Here is a 9,666-nt window from a genome sequence, read left to right on the forward strand (position 1 = left end):
AGAAATTTCCTTATGTTGAAGGTACTTAAAATGCACATTAAAAAATATTCGGAGGTCTAAGCATTTGAGGAAGATGTAAGACCTTACATGGCAGATTTCTTAAATTAATATTAGATAAAAAACTACATCCAACTCCTCTTGCAGGATAGTTGAAAAAGAAGCACCTTGGCAATGTTACCTGTCCTTAAAACTTTGAATATTGGGAATAAGTCAATTTAAATCCTGATTTAAATGCATTCTATTTGAAATTTGTGTGATTTCTGGTTGTACCTTACTTAGCTTGAAAGACGCATTTTGTTTTCACAGTGTCTGTCTTAATTTCTCATCTATCACGCATGTTTCATTGCCTTCAATATACAAGGCTTAATTTTCCATTATAGCTACTCTGATGTTAATATGCCTTGGGGGTAAGAAACATGCATGCTGTTGCAACTGTGGTACAGGATCTAGACTGACTGCTGCATAGTAACACAGAACCTGAACTAAGTGTTTGTTTTAGCTAAACAGCCTTGGCAACTTCAAATTAATCTTTTTTAAAATAAAAAATAGCAACAGCAGTTTTGAATTTACTGGATAAGGCAAATGACAAAAATGCAGGCAAATGGGCTAGACAGGAAGAAGACAGGAACCTGACATTTGCTAATGAAGAAAGAATATCAGATTAAACTGAGCTGTAAGAAGCTGTCTGACTAATTGTAGAATGGAACAAACATTCTGGCTATAGCACTTTGTGAAAAATTTATACAATGTAAAGATGCTTTAAAGAACTGGGGAGTTCCTGGTGAGCTTAGCACCAGAGTGATACTTTCACCCTAAGACATCAATTGCATAACTGCTACGCCTCTGCATGTGAAGGTTAAAAGACAAAAGAAATCTGAAGGAAAAGTAAAATAAATGATTTTTGTTGCGATTTGCCAGTTGAAGAGGTATCAGTTTTGATCTTAAATAGCAAGGCAAGTTTTAGATTTAAAACAATTCAGGTGCCAGCTACAAATTAGCTGTGTGGTAGAAACTGATTCCCACATTTGTATCTTTTGGCCCCACTGTTACTTCCACAAGCAGTCTGATTCAGAGCAAGCAGTTTGATTCCTAATGCTAAGACAACAAGAGAAGTCTGTTGCTCAATGACTAGGTTTCTGTTTGTTTATTTTCCTCTGCATCCTGTGATGACACTGGCATCAATTATCTTGACACCCTTCATGGCCTTGGCCTGGATTTGGTATGTGAAGTGGAATTGCTGGAAGGATTGTGTTGATAATTATGATTCATTCATGACCTAAATTGCCACCATTTTATCCTTCCGCCTCAGGCACCGTATGCTTTAGAGAATGGTAACTATCCTCTGATGCCAAATTTTACTGTAAAACTGCTTTCTGACTATAACATTCCAGTAACTGGTTCTAAACAGACAAAAGAAAGGACCAAGCCTAATTTATTCATTGCACAACCTAGCTCTCCAGTGAACCTTAAATGCATCTCAAAAACTCATACACAATTTAGAGGTGAACCAACATGAGGACAGAAAGGAGATGAGTAGATTTAACACCTTGTTTATCTCTGTCTTCACAAGTTTAGATCCTCTGTAATTTCAGCTTTGAATTTATCTCTCAAGGCCTTACTGGAATCTAAACCAAACGCTAATACCGTTATAAATCAGAAGTGCAGGCCATATTTATGGTTATTGGGAGCTCTTCAGTTAAGGCTGTGTCAACAGTTCAGTTAAAAAACTAATACATTACAAGTTTATAAATTTGCCATAAAGCTTTACTCCAGACTCAAAGTTGGTAGCAGAGTGCAGCCTTGGTGAGTGTTCAGTTTCTCTTTCTTTTTTCAAAATATAAACTAATTGGTGTGGCTATTTTTAAGTTAAAAGATACAACAAGATAAATAGTGGCTTCTAATTCCTCTCATACAATCTTGATCAAGAGTTTTTACTAGATTTAAAATTTGCACACAGTTAACCCATAACATGATTATGTGATTTCAAATGATTGACAGAGATCAGATTATTTCATTTGCAAAAGGCAAGGGTTTGTATGATTGATATTTTTTTTGGACCAACAGAATGGTGGGGATAAAGTCAGAAACATTTTTAAATGGAAGACATTCTTCATCTGGTCATTTGCAAAAGGAATTTCTGCCTTCATGGAGTTAGCTGCCTTGGAGAAAGGCTTTATGAGGATTGTTAAGATTCTTTGGGGGTGTCTACATGAGACATTTACTGCACAGTTGCCTAATTAACTGTGTAGTAAACATCTCACCATCTACACATTAGGGCACACAAAACTAATAAATTCCACGGTAGGGTAAGACTTTCAAATACAAATCCTACCTGCTGCAGTGTATTTTTGTGCACAGTAGCACATTGGTAGTTGCTGACTGGATGGCTGGGGCACAAGGGTGTTCAGTGCTGTGGCTGCCTGAGAGCTAGCTCAGCTCTGAATTTCCCTCGTGCCCCAGCCAGCCCCTCCATAGCACATTGAGCTTGCTCAGAGCACCCCTATGCTGGCAGGGGGACCCCCACTAGGCTCCATGCCAGCCAGGGCTGCTGCAACACAGCTCAGCATGCTTCAGTTCACGTGCACATTCAGACATAGGACCAGGAGCTTCCCCAGGAGCAAAAATCTGCAGAGCAATAAGCTGCGCAGTTTATTGCTGCCCCCAATGGCACATGTAGATGTGCCCCGTTATGGGCAAACTTTTCCTCTTCAGTCTGCATTGTATATATCTTTGTCGAATATACATATCCTCTTGCCTTTCTGCATTAAATCTTTCATCCATCTGAAAAAAAAATTCCAAATTAAATATGGTTAGACTATGCAACAGATGTTTCCAGTCTGGTTTGGATAGGAGAATTTTGACCTAAGTTGATCAGGTGCTTGGTTACAGTTATGACAATTTGACAGTGGCTCAGTTTAATAATTTATTTTGGGTTTTTAGAATGTATACACTTGTATTATTGTGACCTTTGTACATTGCAATAATTGGGCTTGTTTATTTTTCTTTTAGAGATTCTTTGTGAAATATTTATTCTATTTTTCTTTTCTTTTTTTGGCAAGTCTTTTTCCATGGTGGCCTTTCTTCAAGTGAGAGCTTCCTTTCAAGTCTACTGCTGTAGACTGCCTTCTGCTTCCAAAGATTTATATCTGCCAACTCTAGAAAACTTTAAAGCATATTTGAGAGGAAAAAAAGAAAATGCCTTTTTATGTTGTTGGAAAAACTCTAGAATATAACAATTTTTGGAGAAGCAGATTACAAATGTCATTTGTACTAGTTTTATCTTTTACCAGAATCTGTTGTCATTGCGATATACTGTGTCTGTGTTCTGAATGTTTACAGAAGACATTAAAATAAGCTTTTTTGCCTCTTAAATGGACAGAGCGGTTGTGGAAGGCATAGTAGGTAGCCCCTCAAACTGCCCAGAGGCACAGTCAGGGAGACCATTAGTCATGGTCAGAGCATCCCCATGTTTCTTGATTTGAGTTAATGTACTGGGCCAGTTTTCCATTGTCCTACACCTTGTACAATAATTCACACCAGAGCAAAATAAGTGCAAATGTATGTGAAGAAGTATTAATTTATATTTGCCTCGCATGGTGGTAGATGGTTATATACTATGTATGACAAGAAGAATAAAGTCTCCAACATCTGTTTAATTTTGTGTATGTTACAGTAGCCTATTGTAATGCGCACTAGCATATCAAGGCAAAAACTGTGCTAGTACTTAGTAGAATTTGTCTATTGCACGTTGTGTCACCAAAAAAAACTTGCCTTTGCTACTGCACATGCCTTTATGTAGTACCTCAAATTGCAGGTACTAAATTTTATGTGCAGTAGCAATGGTCCACTAATGGACATGTAGATGTGCCCATTATGTATCAAGCCAGAGAGAAAGCTTCTGCCTCAAATGTTATGTAACAGAGCATTGTTTAGGGATAATTAGTGTCTTTATGGTGTATAAAGATACAGAAGAGCAGTTCCACAGAAAGGGTATTGGGAGTTATTCTGCCTCAGAGTCATGGAGCCTCAGAATTTCCCAGCTGCATGAGGGTGCCAATAACTTGTTACAGTCCTTTAAGGAATGCTGTATACTACTTGTATGCATGCCGCATATGGCTCTAGCTACCAACTACATCTCTTCATCTCTTTTCTAGTGGGTTCTTCCACAAGAAAAGCAACTCTTTAGTTACCTTTGTGCTCTCTTGAACATATTCACTCTCTAGTCTTGTTCTCTTTTATGCTGGCTATGCATGTAAGGCAGAGAGAAAGCTCTTCAGAATTGTGGCCTCATAGGGTTGGAAGGGACCTCAAGAGTTATCTAGTCTGTACAAATTCACTCCAGATTTACAGCTCCTAAACAACTCCAGACAGGTGCTTTACCACCCTTCACTTGAAAACCTGGTTGTAAGATGCTTCTGAAACTGGAAAGATGGTAAGGATCTGGACATGTATAAATCAGCAGGTCCAGATGCTCTTTATCTGAGGGTAGTGAGAGAATTGGCAGAGGTCATAGCAAAAAAAACTAGGTGACTGTGGCATTGATGCCTACACAGTCAGATGGGTGGCAAATTGGCTCAATGGTCGCACCCAGAGTGATGGTGGATGGGTCGTTTTTGACCTGGAGGGATTTGGGCAGTGGAGTTCCCCAGGGCTTGGTCCTCAGGCCTGTGCTATTCAACATCTTTATCAGTGACTTAGAGGTGGGTGTGGAAAGCACGCTATCTAGGGAGAAGGAACCTGCAACACACCTATAGGCTGGGGAACACCCTTCTCAACAACACAGTGGCTGAAAGGGATCTTAGAGTCATTGTTGGCTTCAGGATAGACATGAGCTGCCAATGCAAGCAAGTGGTCAGTAAGGCTAACCGCACCTTGTCGTGCATCTACAGATGCATCACAAGCAGGTCCAGGGAGGTGATCTTTCCCCTCTATGCAGTGCTGGTCAGGCTGCAATTGGAGTACTGCGTCCAGTTCTGGGCACCACACTTCAAGAGGGATGTGGCTAACCTTGACAGGGTTTAGAGGAGGGCCACTCACATGGTCAGGGAGCAGCAGGTCAGGCCCTACAAGGATAGACTAAAGGGTCTGAATCTATTCAGCCTCCATAAAAGAAGATTGAGAGGGGATCTGGTGGCCATCTATAAACTCACCAGGGGAGACCGGCAAAAAATAGGTGAGGCTCTGTTCCCCTGAGCACCACCTGGGATAACAAGGAATAACAGCCACAAATTGATTGAGAGCAGGTTCAGGCTTGATATCAGGAAGCATTACTTTATTGTTAGGGCTGCCAGGCTCTGGAATGAGCTCCTAAGTGAGGTGGTGCTCTCCCCTACCTTGGCGGTCTCCAAGAGGAAGTTGGATAGATATCTGGCTAGGGTATTATGATCCCAGCACTCATTTCTGCTCAGGGCAGGGGGTGGGACTTGATGATCTGTTCAGATCCCTTCCGACCCTAGAAACTATGAAACTATGCTACTTCTGTATTTAATTAGGGTAGCCACTTCAGTGAGGCACTGTAGGCAAGCAAAGAACTTCTCCTGGGAAGCCATGGTAACTTATCCATGTATGGTTATGCTGCTTTTAGTGCAGGTTGCACCTACCTCCTAAATTGGCAGAAGCATAGTCACAGTCATATAGCAGCTGGCATTGTTGTGCTTTGTCCTCTCAGCAGCAGGACCTTACCTGGTACTGCAGGAATGATTGTGGGGAGGGGCAAAGGATCAGGTGAACTGAAGTTCAAATTCAGGACAAAAGTTCTCCTTTAGTGACTCTTTGAGGAAATTGGAACTGGCCCTCAATTTAGGGACTATCCTGAAAGATTTGGGACAGTTACTTCAATGGTAAGGGAAAACTTTTTTTCCTCTGTCTTCTTTATGGCAACTTTCATATATTTTATAATTGATATCATATATCCTTTAATCTCTCTTTCATTAAACTACACATACCTAGTTACTTTAGCCTTTCCTCATACAGCTTGATTTCCATGTCCTTTATTTTCTGTCACTCTATTCTGGACCCTCTCCTATTTATCTACATCCTTCTGAAAATGCCGTGCTTTAAATGCAGTGAACTGAGGACTAGGGATTACCAAGTTGAATGGTATTATCCCTTCCATCTCTTCTGGACAAGGCTTTTGTTAATGCAATTCATATTGGGTTTTTTTTTTTACATGCCAGGCAGCATTCTATTACTGGCTCTGAGTTTGTGATCCACCGTCACCTACAGATCCTTATTAGCAATGGTTCAGCTTAGGCAGTTATTCACAATTCTATATCTGTGCATTTGGTTTTGCTTCTCTACCAGACTTGCATTTGTCTTCATTGAGACTTACATTTGCCTCTGTACCAAATTCTTTCATTTATCAAGGCCTCTTTGAATTTTAATCCTATTCTCAACAGTGTTTGTAACCCCTTCCTGTGTTCTGTCATCTGCAGATTTGACCAGTATATTCTCTATTATGCATTGAAGTCATTATACTAAAAATGTTAAAAAGTTCAAAAGCTCTTACCCCTCCACTATCCAGCCACATACAGCAGGGACAGACACTAGTGCTCAGTGTCTTCCTGCAAAAAGATATTTCCATTTAAATTGAAGCATAGTTGATCATCTTCTAAACTCAAGACAGACTTGCTCAAGGCCATGAGAGGTCAGATTTTTCCTAGCAACTAAAACCAAAACAATAGTAAAAACTCCACCAGCATTGAAGCTCTGGTCACTAAAAATACCTGTGGGAAAGTACACTAACTGCAGAAAGATTGTGTTTCAAAAAAATGCAATGCAATTTATACCGGCTAAGAACTGCTTTTGATTTTATCCATGCATTTACATAAAAGTCAGTGGCACTGGATGAGCATAAAGATAAAATGAGACTATGGAATATCCTTGCAAAACATCCAGAGCATTGAGCAGGAAGTGAAATTTTCCTCTGACTGTGTCTAAGAGTGTTTTTTATGGCAACACATTCCTGTGCATTGACTCATGATTTTTCACTTTCTAAGGGCTCATAATTTACACATCTTATTTTTCTCACTATTTAAGACACCAAGCAAAGCTCAGTCCATTTTTTGCTTTATATGAGCTGAAGATTGTTTCACTGAAAGTCTTGGGTTGGGAGGACCTTCAGAGTTCATTTAGTCCAGAGATTCCCAACCACTGGGCCACGGCCTGGTTGGCTGCTGAGTCGTGGCACAAGCCCCTGCTCGGACCTCCGTCTGTCCAACCGAGCAAGCAGCTTCCACTGCCAGCAGTTGCATGTGGGGTTAAAGCTGGGCAGCGGGGCAGTCCCAGGAGGGAGGCAGCCGGTTCCATGTACCTCATCCCATTTCCGTGCCAGTCCACAGTATAAGAAAGGTTGGGAACCACTGATTTAGTCCAACCACCTGCCTGATGCAGGAGCATCCCTATTCAAATAATTCCAAGCAAATCCTTGCCTAACGTGTTACTAAAACGACACAGGCAACCTTGTCACACAGCCACAAAGCATAGCACCCAAACCTGCCATAGCTAAAGCAGGCATCCAATGTCTTGCTGCTCCAAAGTTTGTTAAAATACTTTTAAGAGACCAAAGGAAGAGGACCATGCCCCCTGCTACAGAGGAAGGCAACCACATGCACGCACGCACACACACGCACACACACACACACACACAGAGTCTATACCAATTTGACCATGGGGTAAAATTCCTTTCTGACCCCAAATATGGTGATGGGTTTGACTGAGTTCCTGGCAACACCCTCTAGCCAGGAACCTCCCAAGTTAAGTCCCAGCAGGCATGCTGGCATACCTCAAAATCCCCAGCCTTGGCTACAGTCAACACTCAGTGCTTCTGAGAAAGGAGAACCCTCCACTCCCGACATGTGTAGCGGGGTGGGGGTGGGGGAGAAATCCCTTCCTGGCCCTGTGTGGTAACCAGCAAAGCCCAGAGGCATAGGAAATATCCACAGTAGAACACAGGCATTACTACTCCTGGATCTTCCTTGACCAATAGTTGTCCAAACTTTTCTTAAAATATTTCCAATGGAGATGCTACAACTTCCCCAGGCAGTTTACTCCCCTCTTTTAACAGTGAAGAATTTTTTCCAGACCTACTTTGTTGCAAGTTCAAGCCGTTGGTCCATGTCCTGATCTCTGCAGCAAGAGAGAAAACTTGTTTTCCCTCATCTTTATGGCAACCCTTCAGATATTTGAAGACTGCTTATCATGTTCTCTCTTCAGAACCTTTTCTACAAGCTGAAATGCCTATTTCCTTCGCCCGCTCCTCATAAGTCTTGCTGCCCAAACCCTTGATCATTTTTGTCACCCACCTTTGACTTCTCCATGTCCATTCTCAAATGTGAGCCCAAAATGGCGCACATGACTCTAGATGAAGGCTAACCAGTGCTGAGTAGGGGGTCACTATTCTCTCTAGTGTCTTTCACCTAAATCTTCTGTTGATTCATCCTAAAACTGTATTTGCCTTTTGTACGGCTGCCTCATGCTGCAGACTCCACTGAGTCTGTGATCTACCAAGATTCCAAGACCCTTCTCCATAGTGTTGCCATCTAGGTAGGTGGCACCTATTTTGTAACTGTATTGTTGGTTATTCTTCTTCAGGTACAGCACCGTGCATTTGTCACCGTTGACTTCCATCCTCTTTAGCTTCAGCCTAGATTTCAAATCTGCCAAATTCCTTCTGAATTACACTCTTATCTTCCAGTGTGTTCACAGTCCTTCCCAGTTTCATATCATCTGCAAATTTGCTCAAGAGGCTCTCAATTACAGCATCCAAATCATTAATAAACACGTTGAACAGCACTGAGTCCAGGATTAGACCTCTGTTTCATTTCTGACATTTAAAATAAAATGATGAATGCTGTCATTACTTTTACAGACAAAAAATTGAGTGAAGAGTTCTCCATTAGCTATCTAGCCTTTGTGTTCCTGGGCCTTTTTTGCCATTTGATTAAAATTTACCATTATGAGTATGAATACCATTATTTCTTTCTAAAAAGATTATTGTTGTGCCTATTCTTCATCTACATTGACCTTGTCCTTTAAATGTGAGAGTGACTTCATTCATATATAATTACACCAAGATATGGAAGTGGCCAGTTAAATTAGGACCCTGGCAAAGAGAAATGCTTGTGGCTTAATTTAAAATATATATATAGCAGCTTAATTTGAAGTTGTTTTTCCTTCCCTAATTAATACAACATAATGAGGTGACAGGCTGACCAACTGCTGACTCCCTGCTGGAAATCTGGAAAAAAAAAGTCTGGTGGGAAAGCTAGTATTTGTAGCAGTGGGTCTGAGTTTCCCACTGATAATATTTGCTTCTGATCTACAAGCATTAGAAAGTTATTTGCTCCTTGTAAAAGTTCATTTTGTGCTAATTGAGAGTTCTCATTTCTGCAGAAAGAGACACCCCCATGTATGAATTAAGGCTCTTTCTTATCAGATGAATAAACAAATCTAAATACCTTGTCTTCAGTGAGCTGTTTTGCTTTTCCCTTCTTCATTTCTCCATGGCTTGAAACAATACCAGTTTTATTGAGAAAGATGCTGCTGCAGCTTTGACTTTCCACGTTCAGTGTGAGTTTATCAATGGAAAAGTTTCTCAGCTGTTGTCATTATTGTTGAATTGTGCATACATACTTCTCCTGCTAACTTATAACCTAGGTTTCTTAG

Source organism: Alligator mississippiensis, chromosome 1 (genome assembly GCF_030867095.1).
Source record: "Alligator mississippiensis isolate rAllMis1 chromosome 1, rAllMis1, whole genome shotgun sequence".
NCBI lineage: Eukaryota > Metazoa > Chordata > Crocodylia > Alligatoridae > Alligator > Alligator mississippiensis.